Source organism: Rutilus rutilus (assembly GCF_951802725.1).
Source record: "Rutilus rutilus genome assembly, chromosome: 17".
Classification (NCBI taxonomy): Eukaryota; Metazoa; Chordata; class Actinopteri; order Cypriniformes; family Leuciscidae; genus Rutilus; species Rutilus rutilus.
The window spans coordinates 13,792,799-13,807,570 of record NC_140230.1 but is presented as its reverse complement, the minus strand read 5'-3'; the positions used below and the strand labels follow the sequence as shown (position 1 = coordinate 13,807,570).

The following is a 14,772-nucleotide window of genomic DNA, read 5'->3' as shown; positions in this document are numbered from 1 at the left end:
ATTGTTTGCATCTAGTTTCTGGTGGAAGCCCACACATTTCCAGTGCAGTCACGCACAAACCCACTTCACATGAATGAGTACTGTGTCCTCTAACACACATGAGCACTCTCAATGATGAGGGTGTGTGTAATACCCCGGGAATGTGCTAAAAATATGCACGGCTTGGTGAACACACCCCCATAATACACAGCACGTCCGACTATGACTAACAATACCCTCAACATCCCTCCTCTGTTTTTACTTTATCCTCCATTACAGGCAACAGCAAACTGATGAAAGATACATAGAACTAACATGTATTATTTGGCTTCTCTTTTTTTGCTGCTGATTGGCTTTGACATCACAATAAAGGCTTGAATGCTCTACATTTGTAAAAGGTTAATTATCTAATAATTCATGAAGGGTTGTCCAATTCTTATTGGTGACGTACTGGTGTCTTTATAGTGACAACCTGTACATAATTGATGTGCCTGAGTGGATGTTGCTATGTATAACAAAAAGGATATGGCATGCATTCTTAATGACCTTAAAACATCACGGAAACATCATAAATCAATATAGCACCATAAATTTTATATGTTTATGACTGTGTAAGAGCAGTGATTCCCAACCTTTTGTGTCAGGCGCCTCCACGACTGAATGTGTAGTGCCACTCCATTTACCCAAACCATTAGCACTTTCATGAAAATTATCACAATGATTCACTTTTTGGGATTGTATAGATTTAGTTTTAATAATTTAGTTTTAATACATTTTTCATTTTAATTCAGAAATTAATTACAGATTTAATTACATGCAGGTATATACGATGTAAAAACACGTGGTTACACTTTATTTTAACGTGTCTTTATTACACTGTTATTATACATTTAAGTACTGAGTAATAATAATTAACTACATGTGCTTGCTATAGGATTATTAGGGTTTGGTTTGGTTTATGGTTAGTTGCTTGTAATTATAATCTAATGTTATTACTATAGTAACTGCATGTAACGTGTAACAACGACACTGTCAAATAAAGTGTTACCAAACATGTATGTACACATTTAGTGCATTGTATCAAATTATTAATTTAAACGTTAGTAGACACTTAATATAAAGTGGGTCAAAAAAATAAAAATAAAGTTAAACGTGAAAGTATCATAGTTCACCCAAATCTGAAAATCCTGTCAACATTTACTCACTCTCATGTTGTTCCAAACAACTTGTAATCAAACAGTACACTGTAAAAAAAGAAGAAGAAAAAAAGAAAAGAAGAAGTTGCTGCCTTACATTTTTTTTGTTTATTCTTGTATTACTTGTATAAAAAAGTTGATCATATAATTTTACATCATTTACAGTGTTGATGGACACCATTGACTTCCATATTATTTTTATTTCCATACTATGGAAGTCAATGGTGCCCCGAAAGTCAATTTGGGTACCCATGTTCTTCAAAATATCTTCTTTTGTGTTCAGAATAAGACATTCATGTTTGGAACAACTTGAGGGTGAGTAAATGATGACAGAATTATCTTTTTTTTTTTGGGTGAGCTATCCCTTTAAGACATTTCTCCATATAGAACCTTTTTGGCATAAAGCATTCTTAAAACCTGAATCAAGAACCCTACGGTTCTATAAAGAACCCCATTTTTTTGTCATAGAGTAAAGCTGAGGTATAACATACTGAAGGTGCAGTGTCATACACATACAAAACACCATCACTGTAACACGAGACAGTAAAACAATGCAATAAACATTCATTTTTAACAACATCAGATGTAACATGAACCAGAATAATGCCATACATTATAAAAATTGTACACAACGTGACTTTGGAGTGACCTTCACAAGGACCAACATCCATCACCAAATATGTAAAATGTCAAGTTGCTGGCCAGGGGAAGCAGCTAAGCAAAGATGTATTTAATAAATTAGGAAATGTAGGATCTGTGTTAAAAAGAACCATTTATCTTCATCAAAGTATCCAAAGAGTAACAAAATTGACGCTTCTAGGAACTAGTGAGCTCTGAAAGCGGCGACGTCACGGAAAAGGTGCTGTCAACCCGGTGTAGCCCCGCCTCTACAAGTGACGTAGGTGGTAATTCCCCCGCTGATTGGTTAAGGTCACTATCAGTTGCGTCTGTGTGAACCGCTTGCAGAACCCACGCGCACAACAGTTGCAGCACCGTTTATTTGCACAGTGAGCGCGAGGGCAGCGCATCTTCAGACTCGGTTTACCTGTAATCGTTTTATTTCTACATGTTGAATAATAGCGGGTTGTTTCAATATTTAAATGTATCCAGTTTTATTGTTCGGAGGTCTGTTGCGTTAATACCTAACGTAAACTTCAAAAGAGGCGACAGTCTACTCACAAATCTGTTTTGTTTGTTATTATTTTTCGCTTGATACGCTGTGTGCTCGACAAGATGCCGCGCGGATACATTTCGTAGTTCCCTCCGCAGTTTTCTTATCCTCCGGAAGTGGCGGTCAGTTTAACACTAGTTACTTCAGCTTAAAAGGTAAGTTAAAAACTTCCTCAATTTTGTGTAACTACTGTAATTGACTATGGCATTCCTTATTCTTTTCACTATTTCATGTGTTCTGCATGCCATGCTGTCTGGAAACATGTCCATGCATGATTGCAAGCAATGTCTCCCAAGTCAAGACATTGTAAAAACGCTTTAATAACTGATGCCTCTTGGAAACTATTTTTGTTTGGGCGTGGACGACAGGAATTCATGCACAGCTATAACTAAAATTCTCTTATGAGGAGAAAAGTCTTCTGTTAGTGTTTTAGTTTGAGAGTTGCTTAATGGCTGCATACATTGTGAAATGTATTGTGTTGGTTGTCATAATGAACAATACAATTCATGGCATTATATTAAGGTAGGCTATTTTCTTAAATGCACAAGGCATCACACGTGATATTTATTTTGTTGGCCTGTCAAAGTGACTCTTTCATATTTCTTCATTTAAGAATGTATTACGATCTTAGTACGCATTATGTCAGTATTAGAGTCTTTCTCTATTGATGACTTTAATCTCTTTAGATGCAAATAGGTTCATTAAAGTTGCAGTAGGAAATTTGGTGCTTGCACTTCAACATGTATTAAATAACAAGCACTCTAAAGTACAACTTACAAGCTTATCTAATTGCTTCTATAAAAGGCATGTACTTGGAAGTGAAGATGATGAAGGTGATGATGATGGTTTGGTTTGAACAGTTAATGTCAAAGCATGTATTTGAGAGGTCTGGGTTTGAACTACTGGGTGTCTGACTCTGACCACTATCTGAATGTGACAAGAGCACTGTATCCATTAGAAATACACTCTTTTGTCATTTCCCTGTCACCATGGTAACAGATTGTGAAATGTGTTTTTCTGTGTATGTACTAGTCCTAACTAGAAACGTGTGCCAGTGAAGTACTTTTTATTTTTTTTAATATTTGCTAGTGCTACCACATTATTTAAAGGGACAATGAGCTGCCTCAGTGGCCAATTTGTGAATATTTTCACAGTAAGATATATTGGGGGTGGACTCTTTTATCTTCCTTCACAGCCATTGAGAGTAGAAGCTATGAGGTGGATCCTCTCTCTCTCTCTCTCTCTCTCTCTCCCCCTATCTCTTTATTTGTCACTTTCTATAAACAGTACTCCAAGAAACAAAGACTTCGATGCATTAGAATTTTGGAAACTGAACACAGCAGTTGAACAGGACAGAGGATTTCTGCTGAGATTCCTATAATGATTATTTTACACAGTATCCCACAGTGAAATTCAATGCGTAACAAAAGCCCAATATTTTATTGATGTACACCACACATTTACGCTGAGTCAGAGTGGTTGTGTTAGTAAATTTCTAAAGCCTGTGTCAGTGTTTCGAAACATGATTGGATGGAACAGGGTGTCAGATTGTCCTCTGCGTAGCTTAAACACCAGTAGATTTTTGAAGTGATGTGTGAAAAGGCTTGTTTCTAACAGACTGGACTGAACATTAATCTGATAAGCCGCAGATGTCTTTAATAACATCTAAAATTATGAATGACTGCAGTTATCCTGCCTCATGATCAGTGCCACTATGTCACGACTCAGGAGACATTAATTTTAAACTAGTTCGCAACCTAATGGGTTAAATAATTAGTACAATAAATGAAGTATTAACTAAAAATGTTACAAATTGAAAATATTAAAAAAGTCTCATATGTAGTAGGCCTATGTCGACTGACAAACAGAACAGACGTAATCCAAGAATGCGTAAGAAAGTCAACTTCAGACATATTGACAAACTTCAATGATATAGGGGGAAAAAAACGAAACCATATTTTGCCATTTTTTGTAATATCTGTTTATTCATTTGCCTAAGTAGTTTTAAAATGTTTTCATCTAATAATGAATTTATGCACTTAATTGTGATTAATTTTATGAATTAATTAGCATCATGTTAATTCATTAATGGTTCAATGAAGTGTTTATAACATTGTTATAATGTAAATATGGCTCACACTTATTATTAGGTGTCTAAGTCAAGTCAAGCCACCTTTATTTATATAGCGCTTTATACAATACAGATTGTTTCAAAGCAGCTTTACAGTAACAGAAAATGATGCATTTCAGTTCACTGTTGATTCAGTTCTGTTGTAAAGATAATCAATTATTAAATTAGTTAATTTCATTTGTAAACAGATTAAATTTTTACTACTTAGTTATAGATGTATTTACAGATTTATTTAAACATTTAAATACAATGTAAAAACATGTATGTACACAATGAGTTCATATCAAATGATTAATTTAAATGTTAGTACATAGCCTAGTAGTTGCAAGGGGATGTGATAGTCCTCTGTATGTGTCCATTGCCCTTTCTCATAAAAATAAACTAAAAGAATGTTCCATATCATCCATTCTGGCTTCTATTTCTGTGCTTGGTATATCCCAGACTGGACAAACCTAAAGGATGCATTAGAGGCTGTAATTTCCTTTTCCATCAATATTGTATTATGGTGCCATTATGGGGCACTTTCCATTTCTTCAACTCTTTGTGTACTTCCTACAGCTTCTCCAATTCCCTGCCCAGCTCTCAGATTAGTGGTTGTGAGTGTGGAAAACACTCCTAGGTACATCATATATGAGTATATATTTAAACTATGTACTGCAATTTGCATACATATCGCAAAGAGGGACAGAGGATGCAACGCTCACTATGGTTGATACAATTGCTAGCCATTTACAACAAGCAAACGCTTATGTGCGTGTTCTTTTTATTGATTATACCTCTGCCTTTAATACTATGCAGATACATTTACTCTTGGAACGTCTCCTTGTTCTAGGTGTAAATGGAGAAATAGTACATTGGATAAAGAATTTTTTAACAAATAGACCACAGCGAGTTTGTGTTCGGGGGTTTAAATCAGATATTATGTCTTTAAACACGGGAGCACCCCAAGGATGCGTCCTGTCACCTCTGTTGTTTTCTGTTTATACAAGTGGTATAAGAGTGCAGCATGAGAATTATAAATTATACAAATATGCAGATGATTTGGCACTTTTATGGAAAGACTGTGTACATTTTGAGTATGAGGAGCAGGTTTTGAAACTAGAAAAATGGTGTAAAGCAAGTTCTTTATTGATAAATGTAAGTAAAACAAAAGAGTTGATTTTAAATTATTCAGAGCCTGTAACAGAAATAATGTTATGTGATCAAACAGTTGAAAATGTGAAGACTTTGGGAGACTTTGAAGTATTTGGGAACCATGATTGACTGTAAATTGAATTCTTCTGATAATGTGAATCTTATTTGTAAGAAAGCAAATCAAAGGCTATTCTTGCTAAGGAAATTGAGAGAATTTTCTGTAAGTCAGGTTGTTCTGCAAAGAGTTTATATAAGTTTAATTGAGAGTGTTTTAGGGTATAATATAACTGTGTGGTATAAGAGTAGCAGGAAAAATTATAGGATCTAAGCCAAAATCAGTCGCACAGTTATATCAAATTGCTGTTCAGAGAAAAGCTTTGACTATAGCAAGAGACACAACACACCCCTTGAATCATGTTTTTTAATTATTGCCATCACGTCGTCGCTACAGAACACCAAAAGCGATTAAAGCAATATATAAACAAACATGCAATAAGTCTTTTGAATAAGAGGAAGGAAATGTGAATATTTTATTTTATCATTTTATTTTGATGCATATTGTGGATTGTTAATTGTTTTGTGATTGTATGGCGAGACCGAAGACCAATTTTCAGCTAAGGCTGAACAATAAAGTACTACTAACTAACTAACTGTGGGCAAAAGATTAGACCAGAGCGTTTGGGAAGAAGTTTAAGTTTTAAGTGGACATCCACCATAGATGTTTGTCTTTTTGGTTTCTTTTGCGACTGCAGCTATGCAGGTAATCCTCCTCAGTATGGGGCTGCACATAGTAGCCGTGTCCTTTAACAAGAAAATACACCTTTATTTTCACACCAGGGTAGCAGCCTGAGCTCAGGACCGTTTTACAAAACCACACACGCTGTTGCCATAGTCACAGTGTGAGGTGAAGTTGAGTTTGATAAGAGACCTCAGGAGGGTAAAAGTGGTTCGATTCTGTGGTTCTTTGATATGTTTCTTTTGGGAAGTTTTCTATGATCTCAACTGTGTATTAAATGTGTTGTGGATATGGAGTGAGAGTATGTACAGGGGCTTTGAGAGCAGATGTTGTCGTTGCTCAAACGCAGTGGCAGGTGTTGCCGCTGTCTCCTTTCCTCATCCATAAAAGATGTGATTTCTATACCTAAACAGGTGGGTGAGGTTACAGCTAGATGGAAAGACACCATTCTGTCTCAGACTTGTCTGGTTTTCACTGTATTTAATATGTTGTCTATTTAAAGCAATTTGCTTTTACATGCTGCGTTCACCTAATAGTGGAGGCAAAATCTGATATCTTTAACATTGTGTTTAAGCCTTAATGACATATTATCTCATTATGTCTGTTCAGACAGTCTGTGCTGTAGACAGCTGATATCAATAGCTCGGTTCAACTTTCCTTTGGTGTCATTTATATTAATTGCTGTCTTTGTGTTGTAGAAAGAGGGCAATTCCCACAGTGAAATCTTCTTCCCTCACAGAAAACAGAAAAAATTACAAAATTAGCATTACATTTATTTAATTTATTATTGTATTTCCTTTTTTCCAAACATTTCGTTGTTAAATAATTGACGCATTTGGCGGAAACCCATTAGGTTTCCTCTCACATGTCATGCTAACACATGCTTCCTCCACAATCAATAAAGTTTGTTCATGTGCGTCAAACAAGTATGCTTGAGCTTCCGTTGAACATATTTGATGTGCTCTGTGTATGTGTGTTGTTCAATGTTAATATGTGAATAAATGCCTAAATTAAATCTGTTCATCATATAAAGTGATCGTGTCTCTTCAGAAATGTGCTACTCATATGGAATACTAGGCTATTACTTGATGAACTTTTCATAATTGTTTTGGTGGAATGGCCTTTAAGTGGAGGGACAGAAATCTCTCAGGTTTCATTAAAATATGTTCATTTGGGTTTTGAAGATGGAAGAAAGTCTTATGGGATTTAAAATGACGTGAGGGTGAGTAATTTTGTGAGTGAACTATCCCTTTAAATGTACTAAATCAACTGTTAAGGAACTGGAATCATTAAAATCCCAATGATTAGTTATGTAGTAACAACCAGTCACATTAGTAATTTCATCCCGATCTAGCCTTTACAATATTCCAAAATGTCTACTAACAGGCTGTGGGCAGGACTATGTGACTTAAAGGGCCCCTATTATGGATTTTTGAAAATTACCTTTCATGTAGTGTGTAACATAGCTCCAAGTGAATGAAAACATCCTGAAAAGTTTTAAATCTGAAAGTGCACTGTATACAAAGTTATTGTCTTTCAAAAGTAAGAGTCGACTCTGAGTCAATTAAATGAATCATTTTTCAAACGAGTCATAAGCCGTTTCGTTGTGACGTCAAGACGAAACATTAGTATATTGTCCGTAGGGCTGTCGCGATAACCGCAATATTGCTGACAAGCCAATATTCGCATGTTTTCTTTTTTCATAAGGCTATACCCTTCTTGTTTTGAACTTCATGCCATGTGTATTAAATGTTAAGCTAATAATGATAACGACTGTTTATCATGGTGATTTTTACAGAGGCTTCGTGGATTTGCACTTAAGCCTAAACAGATAGTGAATGAGAGAGATCGACTGAGCGTGTGCAATTACCTTGAGGTCAAGTCATATATATATTCGTGAAAAGGTTTCCGTGTCCAAGGAAAGCGAAATATTTGTCGTATCATCCTTTTAACGTTGAATGTGTTACCATGAATGGCGACAGTGTCAGCGCTGGTCAGCATCCACAGTGCGAGGAACCCGCGGGAAGAAAATCAGCGAGTCACGCATTGAATCAATGCCATTGGTCTCTATTAAGTGAAGCATCAGCTTCAGCGTTACCCATGCGACGCATTGCTGATCAGCTGAGCCTTGAAAAGTGGAGCTCAAAGTAAAAAATAATTAACACCTTGTTTCATTACATCTATCTTTTAATGAATCATCGTTTTTGAATGTGTTCGTTGAATGAACGATTTAATGACTCACTCAAAGACAGTCCGTTGCCGTAACTATGTAACTGCGTGTTGAGTGACAGCCTTTCAATGCGTAGAGACGCTGTTTAGTTTCGGTTACATTGGTTACTGAAAACGTTTTTGTACATGCTGACCACATCGTAACACTTATTTATATAGCAACAAATAAATAAAAAATTAAATAAATAAATGGCGATAATACCGCATATCGCGCTATTGAGCCACTCAAAATTACCACAAGGGAAATTCCTTCACCGCGACAGCCCTAATTGTCCGTCCACTTATTGTACGCAGACACCAGGGAAACCTTGAACCTCAAACCAGCAGCTGATTCCTGTGGATACTGGATAGCATCATGTCGAGAAGACGCTGTGCTCTATAATGTGAAGGAAAAGCCAGTTTTTTTTTCACTGCCCAAGGACGAGCATGTGAAGAATCAGTGGTTAAAAATCATCTTTACCACGATATCACAGCAGTATAATCCAAAACTTTTGCTGTGTTCCCTCTATTTCACTGACGAATGCTTCTCAAATCTCGGAGTTCAATGCAGGATTCACAAACTGTTTTTACTCTTGAAAGTGTTCGAAAAACATGTCTCCTGCTAACTGGCTAACTCACGTTATCACTGTCCTCCTGAAATACTTCTGCTAATCAGTTGTGGACCACTATTACCTATAACTGTGTCTATTAATGCAGATTGTCTGTCGTTCTCACTACTTTGAGGAAATATTTGGAAATATACCAGCTTTATGTTACATCAGATCATTCACTCTAGAGCTCGGCTAATGTATACATTGCATACATGCACTGTTGTTGATACAGTTTCCATCGTATTTACCGCAATATATTCGAAAAATACTCTGTAAATAAATTAGTACAAGTAAAATAATCGGTTTGTTGATGGACATGCACTTGTTAATGCTGATGGTGAGGAATTACAGTTGCAACATCTCATAATGTACCTCAAACTGAGAGTAGTGTTTCACTGAGAAACGTCCTGCTTTCGAGTCGTCCTAGCGATGGAGGTTCGGGTTGAATAACTAGTTCTTCCAATGTTTCATCATCGGACTCGCGCTCACATTGATATGGTCAATTCAACATCATTGTTCGTTACTGTGTTTAGTTTACAGTGTAGGAAGCCTCAGAACAGCTGATGTTGTTATGGCAATGAGCGTTTTTGTTTCTGACGCGCTGTACACGGTGGGCCAATCACAACAGACTGAGCTGGCTGGCCAATCAGAGCAGAGTAGCTCGTGGAAAGGAGGGATTTAGAGAGATTGATTCATCTCACGAGTCGTTTGAGAATCATTGAAAATGTGATGATGTGCAAATGTATATTATGAGGAAATTAAACTTTTTTTTTTTTTACCTTTGATGCATGTAAACATGTTGTAGGAGACTCCAAAACAACATTAGGAATTTTTTTGAATTTTGAATGAAAGTATATTGCAAACTTTTAATTTAGACCCTAAAGAATCATATTAGCTTGTACAAAAATGGCATTATATGACCCCTTTAAAATAGCAAAATAGGGGCCAATTGTAAAAACAACTTTAAAGGGGTCATATAATGGTACATGCACTTTTACAAGTTGATTGTACTGAAATGTGTGTTGGCAGTGCCTGTACACAACCATCATAAAATGATAAAAATCCATCCAGTGTTTTTTTTTAAATCTCCATATGTTTCCCCCGTCTCAAATCAAGCCGTTCGACCTAGTGACGTCACACGGTCGGACGCCCCTCCCACGATTGTTGATTGACAGCAGCGTTTCAACACAGACCCGCCCTCGCTAGTGAGCGAGCTGTCTGTCATCATAGTCCGCGCGTCATTGTTGATACTGGAGCACTGTCTATGAGCAGAATGGCGTCTAAGCGATTGTGGTGTTCTGTTCTTGGGTGCAATAACGAACACAGCAGTCATTTTGATGTTCCTAAATCCGAACCGCTGAAGACGCAGTGGCTGAGTTTGTTTTCGAAGGGAATATTCCCCACGATCAACGTCAATGCTTTCATGTTTGCGCGAATCATTTCACATTCCAGACTGCTCGAGGGTCAGTATAAAGCTGGTTTTGCTAAGAAGCTGCTCCTGAAAAAAGGATCGGTACCAACTATTCGTGTTCCTGCTGCACCTCCAGAATAACTGAAGTGAGTATAACGCTTTATTAACCTTTATATTAATATTTATATTAATCTTTGCAAATCGCTTGCACGCTTCACGATGAATACGGCTGTTTACACTCAGGGTACATTACGGCATGTTTTCTATGTACGACGTTCTCGATATAATTCATAATCCCACGTTTATAATGAACAACGCGTTATGGTTATTGTGTTATTTAAACTGTGTACGCAGTACGCACAGAGCAGAGGGGCGGGGTTAGCAAAGCTCATTATCATTTAAAGACACATGCACTTAAACGGCGTGCTGAAAACAGAGTTGTTTTTGACCAGGTAAAATTAGTGTTTTCTTACAATACTAATGAGAATTTTTAATTAAAGTATATTGCAAACTTTTAATTTAGACCCTAAAGAATCATATTAGCTTGTACAAAAATGGCATTATATGACCCCTTTAAAATAGCAAACTAGGGGCCAGTTGTAAAAAGTGAAAATTTTAGTTGTCCACCTAAGGGATAACTTTTTTTTTTTTTTACCCAAGCTCATTCGAAACTATTAAAAATCCTGGCAGTCATAGAGAGTGCAAGTGTTTCTTCCTGGACAGGTTTTCTGGTCTAATAAGTCTTGCGAATAGAATGCAGAAAAGGTCAGAATATCAAAAGACCTGTGCTAGTTTGCAGAGACGGATGAGTTGTCAAGCTCAGAGGTCATGACTAATTGGCTCCTCGTCCTTATAAATAATAAAGACAGCAAAGAGCTTCAACATGCTCCTCCACTGTTCCCCTGCTGTTCTTGCCTTTTTAAAATACCTGTAACTAAAGGGTCAAAATGGCTGTGGTCTGGAAAAATTATTAGCCTTAAATAGAAACCGATCAAAGCACATCTGAGTCCCAGCAGCCTCTGGAATGAGGCCTCTGGTGGAGAGATAAGAGTCTATGGTCCCTGTATGATCTAAGAGTGTTTTCACACCTATATATCGTTTGTTTTGTTCCGAAACAGGGACTTAATTTGTTACAATGTTGCATTTTCTTCTTGGTTTGGTTCGCTTTCACAAGGCAACCTTTCTAAGCGTACCAAAATGTGTTCACGCAAGTCATATGCGAGTACTGTCCTCTTATTGGTCAGCGTTTCCTCTGCGTCATCCATCAAGATGATTGACAAGTTTGCTCCATCAGCTTATTTTGGCTTTATTTGTAACTTTCGTGACACACGCAAACACTATACGAATGTAGCCGTCATTGCCCGCGGTTAAATTTTATACTACATTTGTATTAATACTACAGCAAATTCAAATGCGCTCTCTCTGGATCTCCCAGCGCTGTCTAGAGGTTAACTGTGTCAAGACACACGCAAACACGAATGTTATAATGCAGCTAGAGCAGGAATCAAGGCTTCATCGGGACAGCATTCTCGCACGGAGAAGCGCAATTACACAACATTTTAAGATGAAGAGTTGGTTTTTTAACTGTGATAACTAATGTGCTCACTCAACCAAGAAAACGCACCAGGTTCCGATACAAGCACTCAGGTGTGAAATCACCCTAAGAAGCCTAATTTAATACATCCTGCTGAAGATACGAGCCGATGCCATTCTACTGCACAAGACTGCAGTCTAAAGTGGAGTTTTATTCAATTCGAGCTATGATCAGGTTTTATCAAATGGACACTGATTGAAAATATGTTATATTTTATCTTTCCTCTGCTTCTCTGAGTTTGCCTGGATACGCTGGAGTTTGTAAATGCAATAAGAGTGCAATCTAATATTCTCATCTCCTAGAGTGCTTCAGATTACTATATGTTATGTCGCTTTTAGCGAGTTTAGAGCATCAGAGTTGGCCTGTTATTTGCTGGGGGTGTATGGGAGTTTAGGATAAAGCTCTTATCTGGGCTTCATTAATGGCTAATTCACTCTGTTACTGATGTGAATTATCGTACATTAGACACATTATTTCAAGAGGTGGAAATTTTTCCAGAGCACCACTGAAATACAAGCCCGTTTTGCCTTTGTTTTCCAGCGTCTTTCCATTTCAGCAACAAAATGATAACCTTTTATTGGTATTCTCACTGCATGCATTTTATTTGTGCAAAAGAATCAGACACTAGCCCTGCTAAACAAAGACGCCTACACAGAAAATAAATAGCTAAAGTTTGGCTCACTGTCATTGCTTTGCTTGTGAGGAAATGTGATAATTAGCTGTCCTACAATGCATAAATTATAGGATTCACCTCTCTTGCATTTTTTCTACAAATATCATCAAAAGAAGAAATGCTATTTTGCTGATGTTTGTATGATTTGATGATGTGGATTTCTTTTTGGAAAATCATTGGAGCTATTGATCAGAGCTACTTTTCAATAAACCACTATTACCTAATTTTTTTAAAGGTGAAGTCTACACTCTAAAAATGCTGGGTTGTTTCAACCCATGTTTGGGTCAAATATGGACAAACCCCACTGCTAGTTTAAATTTTAAATTAAATTTTTTAAACCCAATTGTTGGGTTTGTCCATATTTGACCCAAACATGGGTTGAAACAACCCAACATTTTTTAGATTGTATCATTTATGTACCACTATACACTGTAAAAATAAAACAAAAACCAAAAAGTTTGTTTGCTGCCTTAAATTTTTAAGTGCAATCAACTTGGCGGTATAACTTTCAACTGAAATGATATTAAACTGACTTAAAAAAAAAAAAAATCTTGTATAACGTATAAAAAAAAATTAAGTTGCGTAACTCATTTTGATGAGTTAAAGTAATGTAAAAAAAATGTCATTACTTTGTGTATAGAGTAGACTAAACAAAAACAGATTTTTTCAGTGGACCCCATTGATCCAATTCATATGTGAGATTTTGTGTCTTGTTGCTCCAGTGATACTGTGTTGAAATAAATGAAAAACACACAAGTTTCACAGCGGCAAGGTTTTATGCATTGCTGTTAAAAACTTTATGTTGTTTTTTTCTCATCAGTCATTTGAGGGGGTTTACTTGTTGCCTGCAGTATCGATTTAAAGGGTTAATTTACCCAAAAATGACAATTCTGTCATTATTTACTGACCCACATTGATGAATGTTTATATGTGAATAAAAGCCTAAATTCAATCTATTCATCATATAAGGCGACAGTGTCTTTGGACTAAACCGCTCAATACATGGATTAGTTTTAACTTTTTGAAGCGTCAAAGTGGTAGTTGCGTAGACTGTCAATGGAGGGACAGAAATCCCTCAGATTTTGTTAAAGTATCTTCATTTGTCTTATGGGTTTAGAACGACATGGGGATGAATAAATTATGAAAGAATATACATTTTTGGGTGAACTAACCCTTTAATATCACTACCGCAGTAGAAGACCTTGTTTTGTTCTGAAGCCAAAATGTTGGTATCGATCCAACCTCTAACATGCAGTAATATTTAGAGAATTTGTCTTAAAAATATTTCGAGTCCAAGTATAAATTCAAGGTTGTGCAGTTACAAAGTATCTGCTGTTGACATTGTATTTCTGCAAGGCAGTAGTTTTATTAGGTCAGGCCCTCAGTCTTAGCTGACACAAGGAGTCTTCAGTGTGAGCTGAATTTTCCTGCTGGGCTTCTGAGGGTCCGCTGGGACTGAACTGCCCTGTTTGCGTTCTTGCCAGAGGAAGATTTCTGCTGCTCTTACACAGTCTTGCTCTCGCTGAAATCCGTGTGACATCTCTAAAATACTCTCTTCTTTAAGATATGCATGACTTCTAGCCATTCACAGACGGTGTCTCTGCAGAGATCTGATCTTTCTAGATCAAAGTAGTCGATGAAATATTTCGAGCATACATCCGTTTGCTGTCTGTCGAAGAAGATGGTTTTCCCCGTCTTGGATATTGTTGCATTTCCCCTCAGCTCTAATGAGTCAGTATTTGGCAGATCACGTCAGCTGAAGAAAGGGAGGGCATGTGGTTTTCAAACAGTCTAAATTCATGTCAAGAGATTTACGAGGATGGGAGGGGCCGTAGTGTGGATGGGGGTCGGAAGCGGTAAAGGCACAGGAAGCAGCGCTTGTGCATTCAAAAACATTTAATCGGAAAAATGTCTCACAACGCTAGACT

The 14,772-nt window shown here is 36.9% G+C and overlaps 1 protein-coding gene across 1 annotated transcript in view; it reads left to right on the top strand.

Annotated features, from left to right (window-relative positions):
- The first annotated feature begins 2,102 nt into the window (after positions 1-2,102).
- Positions 2,103-14,772, top strand: part of osbpl3b (oxysterol binding protein-like 3b) — an 85,887-nt gene continuing 73,217 nt past the window's right edge. Inside the window, exon 1 of the mRNA XM_084385598.1 lies at positions 2,103-2,501. The gene's annotated coding sequence lies outside the window, so the exon portion shown is untranslated. The remainder of the gene's footprint in view (positions 2,502-14,772) is intronic.